The 16,850-nt window shown below is 43.0% G+C and overlaps 1 long non-coding RNA gene across 1 annotated transcript; it reads right to left on the bottom strand.

The window, feature by feature from the left end:
- Positions 1 to 293: 293 nt before the first annotated feature.
- Positions 294 to 16,849, bottom strand: LOC111816249. The gene is made up of 4 exons (XR_002820695.1): positions 16,778 to 16,849; positions 16,078 to 16,208; positions 15,947 to 15,995; positions 294 to 424 (listed from the first exon to the last, which is right to left on the bottom strand). It is a non-coding gene; the product is annotated as an uncharacterized LOC111816249 (long non-coding RNA).
- Position 16,850: the final 1 nt, after the last annotated feature.

The raw sequence follows: 16,850 nt of genomic DNA, 5'->3' as shown, positions 1-16,850 counted from the left end.
ACAACAATGACATCTTTCTATGCTACATTCCTTTTTTTTTTTTTTTTTTTTTTTTGCGGAATCGGGGATTGAACTCAAGCCCTTGCACTTGCCAGGGAAGCGCTTATTCTACTGAGCCATCTCCCCAGCCCTGTTCTATGCTACAAAGAGATACATTTCATACATTTCATGTCAACTAAAAGATCATGTAAATTATGGTGTAATTTTTTTCTTAACATAGAAAAATAAATCACTGCTAGCCACATAAGAAGAGCACTTCACAAAAACTAAAAGATTAGTTCTACTCACTGCTGGTCTGCGGGGTTCGCCAGGCAGTTGTGGAGGATAAACAATTTTATTCTTTTTCTCCCACTTGCGAGAAATGTCAAGAGGAGCACTCGTGTGGATGTGTGACTGGGGCGAAGCGCTGTGCGATGGGAGAAGCCTGAAAAAAAAGAGCCTTTTTAGAACCTTTTGGCAAACTACGTATCTTTGGAAACACATCTGACCAGAATCACAAGCAAAAATCTGCCCAAAGTATTCATTAATAAGGATTATCTTTTTATGAAACATGACAAAGGGAAGTTACTGGAGGCTAAGATGACTGAGAAGTTAGAAACTCAGGGGAGTCAAGCAGTACGTGGCTACTGGGCCAGGATCTTCCACTCTGACTGAACAATAAATGCTGAGTTCACATGCAGGTCAGGGCACTCGCAAAAAAATTCAAGACATACTGAATCCCCAATCTGACCTATGGAGTCGCCCAACTTTGCAGAGTTAGATAAACAAATATACAATACAATTAATTAGAGGGTAGCATAAAACCACCTATACTGAAAATAAAGGACACAGATGGGAGAGGATTTTGGGGATGCTTCAGGCGAATCTTGAAAAAGACCCAGAGGATGGGGCGTACATTCCCACCAATGGCAAACACAGGGGCAGCAGCATCTACACCAGAGCAAGAGATAAGAAGCAACCTTAGAGGTCTGACTGAACAAGGAATCGCTTAGATACTAGGAAACACCAGAAAAGTGCAACCAGAGGATTTCTGTCCATCCAAATTAACGGGCTGACACCTGATGATGAAGAGCTGAAATTCACTATGCCTTGATCCACTCCAGTGCAAATGCCCGTTCTCCCTTACCACCTTCCCAGCATCTGCTGCACCTCTTCATCACTGAATAAAACGATCACAGAACAATGTTATAGAGTCTATCTTAACCTCCTGCTCATCTTGTCCCCAGGGCCTACAGATGTGACCCATGAAATGCTGCTCACATGCCTACTTGCCTCCATTTAACTGTTACCATCCAAGTTTGGGGATTGTTCTCTTTCAGAACTACATGAACAGCTTCTCTCAACTGATTTCTCTTCCATCATCATCCCCAGTAGAGCCTAGCCTTCTCTCCCTGCACACCAAAGGAATTACCTTTCTGTAATACAGGAGATGACTGTATTAAAAAAAATGTAAATACTTTATCACAGAAGACGCATAGCCATTAATTCCCCTCACACTATGCCCCCTCACCTCAAGCACTTATTTCATCCCCTTTGCCTTTTCTAAAGCACTTCTGGAAGTCCTTTCTCATGGACATCATTAGCAGTGCTGCTGCAGCTGCTTCAATGTCCTGTGTTGATTCCAAGCCTTTACCTTTCACAGTCGTCTTAACTTTGGAGAAGAGTCCAAAGTCCTGCGGTGCTTGGTAGTGAGTAAGGTGGGTGAGGGCCCACCAGTCATCTCATGAGCCCGCCTTTCCTTGAACAGTACTCAGCAGCAGAACTCACTGTAGTGATCATTCCTTATAAAGACACAAAACGGATTTACACAGTTGCTTCATTAAGTGGCAAGAGCAATGGAAGAACTATGTTTAAAGTGATGAAGTGGATTTTGAAGGGGATTAACAGTAATGTGTGTTTCACTGCAAAAAAATTTAATTTACTGTATTTATTGATCACCCCTTTACTGAGCTACTAATGTCAAACTACTGAGATGAAATAAATGTGGTATTTTAGTTCTGCTTGCATTGTCACTGACAACTGGGACTCAGTGTCAAGCAAGGAGACACCTCTGTAGGAAGAAGAGAAGTTCAAGAAGCAATGCTCCCTAGAACAATGGCCACCCTGGTACCACATTATGACCTTGAATGCTGTTTCCTACTGAAAAGAACCAGACTTGCAGGAGAAACAGCTAACCACAGAGCTTGGGTAAAACACATGAGAGAAGAGCAAGGAATATTTTACCATATGAGAAAGCCAGGACCCAGGAAGCCACCTTGTGGGCACCCACAGAGCAAAGACGGGATAATGAATGCTTGGGTTACCAAGAAGTAATAACTGCAGTCAGTTAAACATATTAGATGTTGAAATCCCTGAGACTAAAGAGAAAAAAAAATTATTTCACAAATGATATCACTGGTCGAGTAGATTTCCCATGGCTCAGCACAGCGCTGGTCCTTCCACCACAGCAACCATTGAAGAACAGTAGCCATGACCCTCTGCTATCCCATGGTCGTGGGCCTCAGCAAGTGCCACAAGGCGACTAAGAATGTGAGCAAACCAAGGCCCGGCCACCATCGTGGACAGCTCACCAAACACACCAAGTTCGTGCAGGACATGATCCCAGAGTGTGCGGCTTCGCCCCCTAGGAGCAAGCAGTGTGCCATGGAGCTGCTCAAGGTCTCCAAGGACAAACACGCCCTCAAGTTCATCAAGGAAAGGGTAGGGATGCACATCCACACCAAGAGGAAGTATGAGGAGCTGAGCAACATGCTAGCCGCCAAGAGGAAGGTAGCTGCCAAGGACTGAGCCCTTCTGGAATAAAGCTTTGCAGAAAGTTAAAAAAAAAAAAAAAGATATCACTAAATGGCCAACAGATAAGGAGTTAGGCTTATACGAAGTTAGTAATTAAGAAATAACAATTACAGTAGCATCATTCTGTGATCTGTAATTAATTAATGGGTAAAGAAGGCAGATTAAAAAAAAAAAAAAAAGCAGACTAGAAATCATCCATGAAGTATTCTTTCACATAAGAAGGCTGCAGAGATGGCGATGATGGCAGAGGTGCCAGAGGAGGAAGAAGAGGAGGAGAAAGAGCAGAAGCAGCTGCTGAACTGATCAATCTTCTAGGTTCAATACATGAACACAGAGAAAAAGAAACACGGTACATAATATCATGGGGGTACACACAGCAAAATCGAAGCTCTGATGACCTCTTTAAAATACTGTCTCTGCCAGGGAGATGGCTCAGTGGAATAAGCGCTTCCCTGGCAAGCGCAAGGGCCTGAGTTCAATCCCCGGTTCCGCAAAAAAAAAAAAAAAAATACTGTCTCCAACAAATAAATGACCAGGAGAAAAAAGGAAAGAAGAGAATTGATTAAAGTTCTTACAGATTAAAAGACTTAAGGGAAATGTTAAGTTTCCATACGTGAACTGTTATAATTTCTACAGTATAGTAGCTAGGAAGCCACTGGAAATGTAAATATCAACCAAAAATGTACTTTCAAACAACACACAGTAAAAATGATATAGCATAGAAGATTATGAATAAACTAGTACAGTGTACTTTGTTCCAAAATATGACAAAGAGGTCAGGGGACATAGCTCAGCCACAGAGCACTTGCCTAGCATGTCAGCAGGTCAGGCCGTTGATTCAACCCTCAGGACTTAAAACATGATGCCAGAGAGTAAAGGATCACAGATGAGGATGGCTGTGAGAATTAATGAAGCTGGGTGTGGGGACACGGGTTCATCACACTGTCTACTTTTACATACATCCGAGCATTATCCAATTAACAAGTTAACACAAACTCTGGTATTTCTGCACTGCCCAAACTATCGAGTCCAATATCCTCAGCATGATACAGGAGGCGCTTCATCATCAACCTGCATCTCTCTTTCTTGGCCTTATTCCCTTGAGGGCCTACCCAAGTAAGTGTCTATGAGGTGTATACTTCATATCCTCATGCCCTTACTCATGTTTTCTCCTCCCTTACCATCTCTTGAATGAAAAACCTTCTGTTAAATTTGAGTTCAAATGTCACCCTGTGTGAAGCACCACCTGGTCCCTTCTCCGTGACAGGAACTCCCCTACACTGTGAATACTTTGTGCTTGCCAACCATCAGCAATGACTTGCACCACAGAACCATGGTACCACTCGACAGTATAGCACTTGGCTCCTACAGGGCTATGCCAGAATGAGTCCTTGTACTAGAAGAGCAAGGGTCAAGCAACTTGGAGACTAGTCTGTTCTAGCACCAAGGTCAATGAGCAAGCATGTAACACCAACTTAAACACTCACAGTGGCTGTATTTTGGCAGATCCACCCTATCTAGCTACCTCCCACCCACCTACCTACCTATCTATATAAAACTTGGGGGCCGGCCAGACAGCTCAGCAGACTAAAGCACCTATTTAGGCAGTTGCAGGGACTGGGGTTTGATCCCCCGCCGGCTGTGCAGGCCCCACCCCCGGGGCACACTGAGACAGCAATTGAGACTGGCCGTGGTGGCACGCACCTGTAATCCCAGCACTTGGGTGGCTGAAAAACAGGAGGATTACTATGAGTCGGATCTACACAGTGAGATCCTGTACATCCTGTACTAAATACATTAAAAAAAAAAAAAAAAAAAAAAAAACTTGGATGACAGACCTGGTGCAGCATTTTGTTTTTTTAGTCCTCAAATCATCCAGACTATGGAATCAAACAATCTTTTTTCTCTTTAGTGAATTATTTCTTCTTCTTTACCTCATTTACCATCTCATATTCCAATATTAAAACCAGGACCATCAAAATACATAAGAAAATCTGTACCTTTGCCACGCACATTTACTTTCCAATGTTTTACATGAAAAATACACAAGAAGGATACCAGATATCAAGCGAGCAGAGCTCTTTAATGAGGTGGTGAGGGCAGAAGCTGTGCAGTCCTGCAGACCTGAGTCCAAATCTCTACTCTCTAATTTACTTCATGAATGGCCTGGGAGAAGCCACATAACTATCCAGACCTCAATTTTGCCATCAGTGAATAAAAAAACAATAGTTACTTCACACAGTCTGTAAGAGGCTCACATGAGATACCACAAGTATAATTCTTGACCTGACACCTACATGGGCGCAATGAATTTCATACATAATTACTTGAATAAAGAGAAAAAAAAACTGGTTTTATGCGTGGATTAGTAAAATACCCAGTGTCCGTGTTCTCTGGACATGCTGAACTCTGATGGCTAATGAGCACATCTGTATATGCGTCTTACACAGCACATCTTAGTTCTCTACATTTTCCCTTCCCTTCCCCTCCTCTCCCTCCTCCAGGTAGCTACTGTATTTTAAAATTCGGCCCTCTGAACAGTTTTCCTGTGTCCCCTCAGAACATATCCTGAGCTACACACTTCATATTACATGCGATCACGAGCCTCTACATTTCTCCACAGCTCCAATTAGTGGACACACTGAGTTTGTCATCTTTTGGGGCCTCGCTTATTTAGAAAGGATTTGGACCATACCCCTGGTAGAGCACATCCTAACTTCATCTTTTGTCTCATCCCTGACAGCATGATGACAGAAACAAAAACCCCTTACTGACTTCAATGCTTCTTCTATATTAACAAATCAGAAAGATTTCCATAGGGCAGGTGCCATGCCTTTCATAACCCACCCCATGTCGCATAGCGCCTTGCTCCCCTCAAGTCTTTCATATAGGCCATGCAGCCACTAGAGTCTCCAGAAGGAGGATTCCAGGTTCAAGGCTGGCCAAGGCAACTTAGCAAGACCCTATCTCAAAAAGAATTAACAAAAATGGCTGGGGATGTAGCTCAGAACTTCCTGGGTACAATCTTGAGGACCACCATCAAAAAAACTAAAAATAAAAACTTCAATACTGATTTGGTGAATGAGGGCCAGGGAGATAGCTCAGTAGAATAAGCTCCTGCCTGGCAAGTGCAAGGTCCTGAGTTCAATCTGTGGTACCACAGAAAAAAAGAAGAGTCTCTGATTTGGTGAATGAAATACAAGGCTTAATAAGTTAAATGTTATAAGTTAAGCTTTCTGAATACCTGCAACACTTTTGAGGTTCAATGTTTATAAATTGAATTATAAAGCAAATACTAAATTAGCATTATTCCACACAGAGAAATTAATTTACAAGTACTATAAATGAAATCAAAAGCTCCTATGTATCTTCTCCTCACCACCTTTTCTAATAATAACAGATCAAAACATAAAATGAAACAATCTTAAAATTGAAAATATAAGTATTGGCAAAATAGATTAGCAGACTAAGCATCTGCTTAGGCAAGCACAGGGACCGGGGTTCAATCCCCAGCACCACATGCCGTTCTGGGCCCCATCCCCAGGCATGCTGAGCCAGCCACCAAGTCCAGGCACGTGTTAAGACCCTGTACCAAATACCTTTAATCTCACTTCAGGGTTGAAGCTTTTAAGTCAGGCATAGTGGTACATGTCTGCAATTCCAACACTCAGGAGGCAGAAGCAATAGGAGCGTCACAAGTTCAAGGCCAGCCCGAACTACATAGCAAGACCCTGTCTCAAAAACGAAAAAAAGGGAAGATTGAATCTTCTGTGAAAACTCACTAAAAAGAAGCAAATTCAAGAAAAGGATGACACAGGCTATTGTCAGGATTGTTTTCCAACAACTTCACATAGTGAGCATTACTCTAGTTTATTAGTAGTATCATAAATAATCAAAATAAGTGCAAAAGTTCTCTTTTGCGTGTGTGATACTGGGGCTTGAACCAAGGGCTTTCATACTGAGCTATACTCCCAGCTATCCTCCACAACCTGCCTTTTTTTTTTCTTTTGAGAAAGGACTTCACTAAGCAGCAAAGCTGCCCCATCTGAGATGAAAAACGTTCTCTTTTTAGGTATTGAAAGGCAACAATAAAGGGCACCAGGATCAACATTCATCACTTTAAAATTCAAACATCATCACAGCTACTATCCTTTCCTTTACTGGGAAAGTCAAATCTCTTGAGCACCCCATCTCTGCAGATGGGGTGAAGGGAGGGCAGATGTGCCATGTGCTTCCAGTGTCTGGAGCACACTGTGTACACACATGGCCCACAGTCAGGTTAAGCAGCCGAGGCTCATGTACAGAGCACTGCCCTCCTCTTGGTACTCAGATGTTTCCCACTTGCCAATACTTAAAAGGTTAAGTTTAAGTATCATTTTAAACATTTTGTTCTCAGTCAACAGACAGTGAAAAGTTGCAGATGCTATAAGTCCAATGTTAGGAGTAAGAGTTAGCTCAGACAGGACACAATATCTGAGTACTTTCTAAAGCCATAACTCGAGAACTAATTCCTCCTGTTTAATGCTTAAAGCTCATTTTGAAATTTCATACAAGACATACCAGAGTCCCAAGCGAAGTTCAGCTAAGCCTCAGGCTCAATCTTGAGACTACTGTGCTGTTTTACTTATCAAAGTAAAAAGTTCTTTGTTCCAAACAGATTTCTGGTAGCACTAGTGAGCCCCACACTGGAGCCAGAACAAAAGCGCAGCCTCCCTAGTGCCTCAATTAGAACCTAAAACACACAGGCTGGAGCGGTGTGTATACTCTCACAGCTCAACACAGTTTTACTCTGGGAAAGTCAAGGACAAACAAGGAAACAAAAGTTTAGCAAACAAAACAGTGAAGTTTCAGCAACTTTGAACTATAATACACCCAACATTCCTCAACCTCCGTGCTGCTGACATTCTGGGACCAGATACTTCTGTTGGGTGGAGGGGGCTGTCCCAGGCATCACAACACAATTAACATCTACCCTCCTGGGTGCCAACAGCAGCCCCTGCCCAAGCTGTGACAGCACAAATGTTCCTAATAATGAAGGGGGGGGGGTGGCAAAATGAGACAGGTGAGTCATCATTAACTATATACACACAAAACAGTGCTTTGTATTATTTTTGTGGAGGGAGTTAGTTATAGGCTAAGGAGAACAATGTCTTTATTCTGAAAGGTCGTGTTACCATAGGATACACACATGAATCACAGATCACCAGGGATGGATAATGCAGATGGCTAAATTTTACATCACAAAACACACAAACCATGTGGCACTGAGGTGCCCAGCAATTCTACTCTATTTCCTTAGGTGATTTAGTTTTCCTTATAGAACCAGAAAAGTAAATGCCAACCTAAACCACTCTGTCAAGGTCACTGAGGGTACCTGTGTTGCAAAACCCAAGCTCATGTAAAAGTGGTCCAAGGATCTCAGGGTGCACATCCTAGAAACACTTTCTTAGCTGGCTGCAGGATGCCGGGTTTCCCTCCTACCTCTCTGGCCAGGCCCCCACCGCCTGCCTTATTACTCTCTCATCTCCTCAACCTGTGAATGTTGCTGCCTCATGCAGGAACCAACTCTCAGGCCCTGCTTCTTACCTATACTTGTTCCCACAGCAAAGTCCATCAATCTCATGCTTTAAGTTCTACTTATACACTGATGAGTCCCACCTTTACCTCACTTCCCCAACTCCAAACTGCCATACCCACCTCACATCTCTACTGAGGTGCCTCCTGGACATCTCAAACCTACCAAGTCCTACCCGGACCTCCAGATTATCTCCCCAAAGCCTGCTCACCAGGAAGTCTATCTCAGTTGAGGGTAACTCCATAACTTCCAGTTGCTCTGATCATAAATTCTGAGCAATGCTTCTTTCTCACACGCTACATCCAATCCGCCAGCAAGTCTTATCAGCTGTCATTACTATACTGTCAGAATCCACCTATTCACCCACCTTCACAGCCACAGACCAAGAGAAAACACATTTCCCACCTGAAATGGTAAAGGATGCTGCTGCTGTCCTTGTTGCCTAGCCCCAGGCTCTCTCCAATAGGGCAGCCAAAAAGGACCAGCCCTCACCTACCTCAGACTACACTACTGCTGCACTCAATGGCTTCTCCTCAGGATAAAAGTCAAAGTACTCACAGTGACCCTAAGGTTCTCCACAATCTATTCTCCTTTCTCCTTTTCTGACCATATGAGCACCTTGGAGTTGTTCCACTTTGTCCTGAATGCTGTCTCCACCCCCCCACCCGTTTCCTTCAGCTGTTTACTCACATATTATTTTCTTAGGGAGACTTTCTCTATCCTGTTTCCCTACCTACTCCCCTCCTCTGCTGTCATGCCTCCTACACAAACATCACTAATATGTGCTGCATCTTACTGATCTGCACATCATTTGTCCCATAGGGATCACTGTGTATTTGTTCACTAAAAAGTCTACAGTGCTAGAACAGTCCCTGGCATGCATATATATATATATATATATATATATATATCTGTAGAATAAATGAAAAAATAGAGCAAGTAATAGAGGAAGGCTGGGTGTAAGAAAATCAAAGAGTGAAATAAAGAAAGAAAAAAAGAAAATCAAAGAGTGCATGTTCCACCTGAAGGGTGGCACACTCTTCAGCTCTAGGAAGTTGCTGCTACTCCTTGCAACATACAGAAGAATACAGAAACCTAGATTTACACCGGAAAATTTCCAGTTTTTAAAATTTATTTATTTATTTATTTTATATTTAGTACAGGGTCTACCGGGTCCTCAGGGTCTCACTACATGACTGGACTCGTAGTGATCCTCCTGTTTTCAGCCTCCCAAGTGCTGGGATTACAGGCGCACACCAGTCTCGATTGCCCTCTCAGCACGCCCCGGGGGGTGGGGCCAGCACAGCATGTGGAGCTGGTGATTGAACTCCAGCCCCTGGGTCTGCCTAAGTAGGTGTATTAATCTGCTGAGTTATCTGACTGGTCCCAGTTTTTAAATTTTAAAAGTATTCTTAAACATCAAAGAACTCAAAATACAAATACAAAGAAAGATCACAACTTGGAACAAACTAATTTTTTTATTAATTTTATTGAGAAACAAATAGCAATGATTCAAAACCGATTAATGGGATAGTTTCAATAATTAGTACAAAATAAAAATGAAATAAATAAACAAGATAAAAAATAAATAGTACATTGCATATTGTTGTCTTTGTAGTGGTTATTCACAGTACAAGATGCAGACATGATAGCCTGTCCAAACACTATTAGTACAAATCTTTCTTCTCATTGAATTAAGATAAAGTAGGTGTATATCTATCCTATTTTGTATATACAGATACAAAATGGTCCTTCATTTATATCCCCTTTTTGTTTAGTTTAGTCAGAGATGGCTATTCCATTGCCATTTAAATATTGTAGGTGCATGAATTCAGCAAAATAATCCAATACAGTCCAGTAGTCCATAATAGTAGTGGGTTATCCGTAGGACAGGTAATGTCAGAAGTTGTTGACTTGAGCCTTTTACAGCTCAGCATATTAATATGATTTTACTTTTTATACTTCGTTATTATACTTTCTTGCTGGATGGTTAAGACCAAGATAAATGGGCCAGGGAAATGGCTCAGTAGAATAAGTGCTTCCCTGGCAAGCACAAGGGCCTGAGTTCAATCCCCGGTTCGGAAAAAAAAAAAAAGACCAAGATAAAACAAGACATATATAACAAGAAATGTAACCTTTTTATCTGACAAGGTCAGTCACATCCCCTCCGGATTTAGCCTGAAACCCTGTACCACAGTTTGTAGATCCTTTGTCAGTGTCAGCCATGTGGATGAGTCACGGTCACTGCCTGACCAATGTTCTTTTTTTTCTTTTTTTTTTCTTTTTTGGTGGTACCAGGGATTGAACTCAGGACCCTGCACTTGCCAGGCAAGCACTTCTTCTACTGAGCTATCTCCCTGGACCCTGGAGCAAAATAATTTTTTTTAAGTAATCTGAGAATAAATCCCAAAGTATATACACACATTCTTGATCAATTTCCTTTTCACAGACCTAAAGTTTTCCGCAAAGAAACCAGTGGAAGCCTTGTGTCAACAATCATTTGAAAAAAGGCATTAGCCGTTTCAGATCACAAATGTATCATTCAGAGCAACGGCTGTGACTAATCAGTAACTGGCTGCCTGGTGTAAACAACTTCCAAAGGCCTCCCGGTTCCTAAAGAAAAGTTTAAAAAGTATGAAGAAGGAGGATAATCAGCACAAGCTATGCTACTACCTAACGCTAGAAATCTGAACCCACCCTTCATTTGCAATTGGAATGGATAAACAGGAATCTCAACTCCTGGCAGCCTTCCAGATTACAACTTGCATTTGTCAGGTTGATTTTCCGTTTATCAATTTATACTCACTAATTAGGGCCAGTGATACGACTGCCAGGCAAGCAGAAGGTCCTGAGTTCAATTCCCAGTACCAAAAAACTAAAAAAATTCTATAAACGTATAAAATATACTTACTAGCCAGTTAGTAAGTATAAGGTACTATGGTGTCTTTCTCTCTGACACCAAATTATGCAGAGATTTTGCACACTAACAACCAGTTATCTGACACCCACTAGCTCTCTATCAATTGAATTCAACTCATGCTGTCTACTTGGAGTTAGAATCAGGTTGCGCACATGAAAGGGCTGTGCTCCATGGCACTGCCCTCATTTCGGACGCCAGGTGCAGAAGGGGCACCCAGGCCATCCACACGTCTGTCTGAGTGACTCATTCAGGGGTCCCTATGAACACACTCGTAATAATAATATGCTAGCATGGCACAGAAAACCCAGAACAACACTCACGTGCATACATGTCCACCGAGGAAATGACAAAAATTAAATTTGTGCCAAAAAGCAGGCAACAACCCCCCTTTCCCTTTCTCTCTTTCTCAGATAGGTGGAAAAATAGAACAACAGACAGAAAAATATCCACATATATGTGCATATTTCTTATAACATTGCAGGTATGTTCTAAGTGATAGGATGCAAAGATGTATGAAACATATTTCCAATGCTTGATTAAAATTCAGCTACTGGGGCTGGTGAGATGGCTCAGTGGTCTAAAGCACCTACTTAGAACAAGCTTAGTAAAGCACAGGGACCGCGGTTCAATCCCCCAGCACCACATGCCAGCCAGCCCCGCTCCCTGGTGGGCTGAGCTGGCCACACACACACAAATAAATAAATAAATTAAAAAAAAAAAATAAAAATAAAATAAATAAAATAAAATTCAGCTACTGAGTCACTTGAGAGGGATATAGAACCTGGATCCAGCTTTTCCCACTTCTGCCACTATCACCCCTTTATCTCAAGATTTTCTCTTACCTAAGGACTGATCCTCTGAGTTGCACACATAAAAAATTCATTTTCTGTTGATGGACATATAGGTCCATGTGTCTGTCTATGGACCTATGCTTTCTGCTTAGGTACACGATTAGGTAAAGAAAATGTGGTATTTATACACAATGGAGTACTACCAAAGAAGGATAAATGAGTCCTTCGTAGAAAAATGCAAGCATCTGAGACCATAATGTGAAGTAAAATAAATCAAACACAGAGCTTAAATATTCCATAAATTTCTCTTAGAAGAAAAACCCAAAACAAAAAGCAAAATAGAAGGGAACAGGCAACAGGCAACAGGCAACAGGGAATGGATCTTTTGCCAAGAGATGGAGAGTGGAGGAAGAGGAGGGGAAGGGGACATACAAAAAAAAAAAAAAAAAGACATGCTATGTACCTGTATCCACTCCCCACCAGACCGCAATCACCATGTGGAGAATACATTTACTAATGAAAATTTTCAGAATAACAAATTCAGTTAGGCGGACGGAATGAGCTCAAAATGTGCAACGGGCACTAAGACGACTGGGGGAGCAGCATCTGGGCTGATGTCATCAGGACGACCGTAAAGCACTGGATGGGAGCTGAGAGCTGGACACAGCACAGACTGACAACGACCACGTAAGGGGCATTCTGGGCCAAAGAGCAGCAAACACAAGTATGGGCTTCAGGCACCTCTGTGGAGAAAAGGCCTAAGAGGATCTCTCAAACCTTTTTTGAAAGAGAATGCAGTGGGCTGAATGGTGCCCTCAAAGACGTGTTATGTCTTTATGTCAAGAATCTGTGAATGGCAAAATATGACAGGTATCGTGACAGGAAAGAGCTTGTGCCGGGTGATCTGGTTCTGCCCTAAATGTAATCACAGTTGCCTTTATGAGAGAAAGAAGTTTGGAGAGAGAAAATCAATCTAGTTGTGAAATCTTGTTTATTGTGGCAAACAGCAAAAGCATATCAAAAATAAACTCAGAGAGGGGGCCAAGGAGCTAACTCAGTAGAATAAGCGCCTACCTGGCAAGTACAAGGACCATATAGTTCAATCCCTGGTTCTGCCAAATAAATAAACAAACAAATAAACCTATTCAGAGATAAATTCTACCCTTTACTTTAAGAAAGTCTTGGGGGGCTGGGGAAATGGCTCAGTAGAACAAGTGCTTGCCTGGCAAGCACAAGGGTCTAAGTTCAATCCCCAGTTCCACACACACAAATTTTTTTTTTTTTTTTTTTAAAGAGTCTTTTAGGGGGCTGGAGAGATGGCTCAGTGGTCTAAAGCACCTACTTGGAACAAGCTTGGCAAAGCACAGGGACCGTGGTTCAGTCCCCCAGCACCACATGCCAGCTAGCCCCGCCTCCTGGTGGGCAGAGCTGGCCACACACACACACACACACACACACATAAATAAATGTAAAAAAAAAAAAAAAGAGTCTTTTAGGAGTGACTTGACTACATAGAAAAGGAACTACTTTCAATGTATTTTCTTCTTGCCCAGTGTTGTGTAAAGGCTGACATCTAACACATGTAATGTCATCTGGGATTCCAAGGTGGCTATTGACTACTTCCAGCACAGAATCTGATTCCTTGGTTTGGTTTGGTTTTTTGAGTTATGTTCCGTCATGTAGTTCAGGCTGGCCTTAAATTCACCATGTAGCCCAGGCTGGTCTCAAACTCCTGGTACTTCTCCTTTCTTGGCCCCCAGAGTGCAGGGATTACAGGTGTGTGCCACCATGCCCAGCTCATTATTACCAGTTTCTGAAGCAACCGTAGAAGTCCTCCATTTTGTTTTTATAAATGTAATAAGAAATATAGTGACTATTGCTCCTGAGTGCCATCCAACAGAAAAGCAAGCTTGTGAAAGCCCTACTGTGTGTCCTCCTCCACCTTATTTACCAGTCCTGGCACCATGTAATTTTTGGTTCTTCCTCCAAGTCAAAATGAACATGAAAGGTAGACATCTGCAATCTGGTGAGGATGGCACGGCAGTGAGGACAGCACAACTAGAGACGTGAAAGAGGAACTGCTTCAGAGAGTGGCAGAATAATGGGATAAGTGTTCAGAGGAAGGACAGAAATCTCACGGGTATTAACAGCTATGTGTACTTTACTTAGTAAGTTTTTTTTTTTCTTCTGTATTTAGTACGGGGTCTCACTACGTAGATTGGACTCAGTGATTCTCTTGTTTTCAGCCTTCTGAAACATGCTGGCATTACAGGTGCACACCACCACGCCCAGTCTCCATCCCAGTGTCAGCGCTCACAGCACGCCAGGGATGGAAGCCCAGTTGTGGTGCTCCACCTAAGCAGGTGCTTTAGTCCACTGAGCTATCAAGCAAGCCCTTAATGTTTTTAAATTTTAAACATTCACTGTTTTTTGTGATCTTGAGTCTTCTACCAAATCTAACCTGTAGAAAGATTTGGCTGGGGTGCAGTAATTTTTCTTAACTCAGTTAAATGTTTTTAAATAAGGAATGCATAGTACTAACTGCCATGGGCCCTCCCATTCTCTCTTCTAGTTCCTTTCTATTTCCTATCTTGTACCTGTATGTCATTAAATTTCCAATCATTAAATGAACTGATTTCTAAGAGTTTGTATGGTTATGAGAATTCTTTGTTCCCTTCTTAATTTTCCTTTTTATTGAGATAGGGTCTCATTATGTGGTTCAGACTCTCCTTGAACTACATAGTCCAGGCTGCACTCAAACCCAAGACAATCCTTCTGCCTCAGCCTCTCAAGGGCTGGTATGACAGGCCTGGGCCATCATATCCAGCTTCTATTGAGTTTTCATATAGTTATTTCCCCAATTATAAAATCCACAATGAGGATTCATAAAATTACATTCACTTTAAAACTCTAAAGAAATGTAGAGATTATCTAGCAAAACCAACACTCTTTACATTATATGATTGAAAAGATTGAGGCCAAACTGCTCAATCTTCTAGTATTAAGTCAGCAAAACAACTTAAATTAACTGAGTGTGGTGGTACCTGTCCATATTCCCAGCACTTGGGAAGGCTGAGGCAGGAAGATTACAAGTTGGAACCCAGTCTAAGCAACTTAGCAAGACCTGTCTTTAAAAAATAAATAAATAAATAAATCACAATTAAATTCATACCCAACTTAGCTGTCTTAAAGTCTACAAAGTCAAAGTAGTGCTAGCAAAGATAGAAGTCAGAAAATTTACAAGGACAATATCAATTCCCAAATATCAACTACTGTCCTGCAGAAGAGGAGAAAAACAAAAACAAAACAAAAAAGAAGGCAGGCCTCTTGGTAGGCCAAACTCAAACCGCCACATTCCCTAAATTTTACAGAACGCTTTTGTCCTGAGACCACAGAATACTCTGCAAAGAAAAAGACTTCAAAACTTCCTCTAACTGAGTAGCACTGGACAAATTATTAAGGACTTTATAACTTACTTGTCTGAAAAATGGTCATAGAACGAGAAAAGATAATGCATATTAGAAGTTCAACAACGTCAAGCTGGACGTGAAGCGCGATCATCTAACGACACAGCCACTGCTCCCGCAAGCAAGTAACCAAGGCGGGAGCCAGAAAAACTGGCCTCTCCACTACACAGGTGGAAGAATCCAGCCGCGTTCGGAAAGCTAAGAACTGCTCCGAGTACATCTTCACAGTCACCCCTGGGCAACGAGGAGGAATCCTGGCCCCCGCGGGGCTACACGGTATGACAGTGCGACAGTGTAGCGCAGCAGACACTGGCGCGCTCCCTGTCGCCCGCGAGCCCGAAACACCAGGCTGCCGCTGGGCAAGCCTCGGGCCCCTGTAAAACTCCAAGAGGACACTTACCCCGAAGCCAGCAGCCCCCGGCCTCTCAGGCTCTGTATCCATAATGTACCTGCAACGTTAATTCAAGGGATCAACTCAGTCTCTCGTTCTAACTCCCCTGTACGGCCCCTCAAGCCCTCAGAAATCCTCACCCAGCTCTCGCAGCACGGCCGCCGCCATCTTTCTCCCCGCCCCCTACGGAAGCCTCCGCGTTCAATCGGCCGTCGGGAGGCACGCATGCGCAGTACTCCGGGGGCGGCCCAATCCACAAAAGAGTAAGGCGCTGCCCGGGAGACCGCAAGGAGGAAAATGAATGACGTAAGGAAGGAGGAGGAACTAGTGTTGCCCGGGAATTTCAGGAAAACTGTGAGCCTGCCCAACAGGCACTTCACTAAGTCTCATTCCTCCCAGCGATCCAACATGGCAAGAAGTATCTTCAGAGCAGAAACACTTGGGGGTGGGGGGAAGATAGCTCAGTAGAATAAGCGTTTGCCTGGCAAACGCCAAGGGCCTGAGTTCAATCCCCCGTTCCGGATTGGGCCGGCTATATATAGCTCAGCGCAGAGCTGAGCTGTGCCGGCCGCGCCCCGGGGGCACGCTGAGACTGCGATTGAGACAGGGCATGGTGGCGTGCGCCTGTAACCCCAGTAGTGAGACCCTGTAGACCCTTCCCTAAAATACAAAAAGTAAAATAAAACAAAACACCTCCAAAACAAAGTGCTCTGGCACACAGCTTTCAAAAAATAAGGGATAACAGGTGGATAGAGCCAAAGAACAAAACCGGCAGTGTGCGGAGGTGGCTCCACAGTCTAAATCCTTAATTACAGGCCTTGATACGGAGAGCAAGAATACCTGACCTCAGGGCTGCATTTAAGCAGCACCAGATCCGGCGGGCGCGCACCGGACCTCCGGCCGGCGAGGTCGG

This window comes from Octodon degus, unplaced genomic scaffold, assembly GCF_000260255.1.
Source record: "Octodon degus isolate 3935 unplaced genomic scaffold, OctDeg1.0 scaffold00029, whole genome shotgun sequence".
Taxonomy (NCBI): domain Eukaryota; kingdom Metazoa; phylum Chordata; class Mammalia; order Rodentia; family Octodontidae; genus Octodon; species Octodon degus.
The sequence above is the reverse complement of the archived record's forward strand: the minus strand, read 5'-3'. Positions and strand labels throughout refer to the sequence as shown.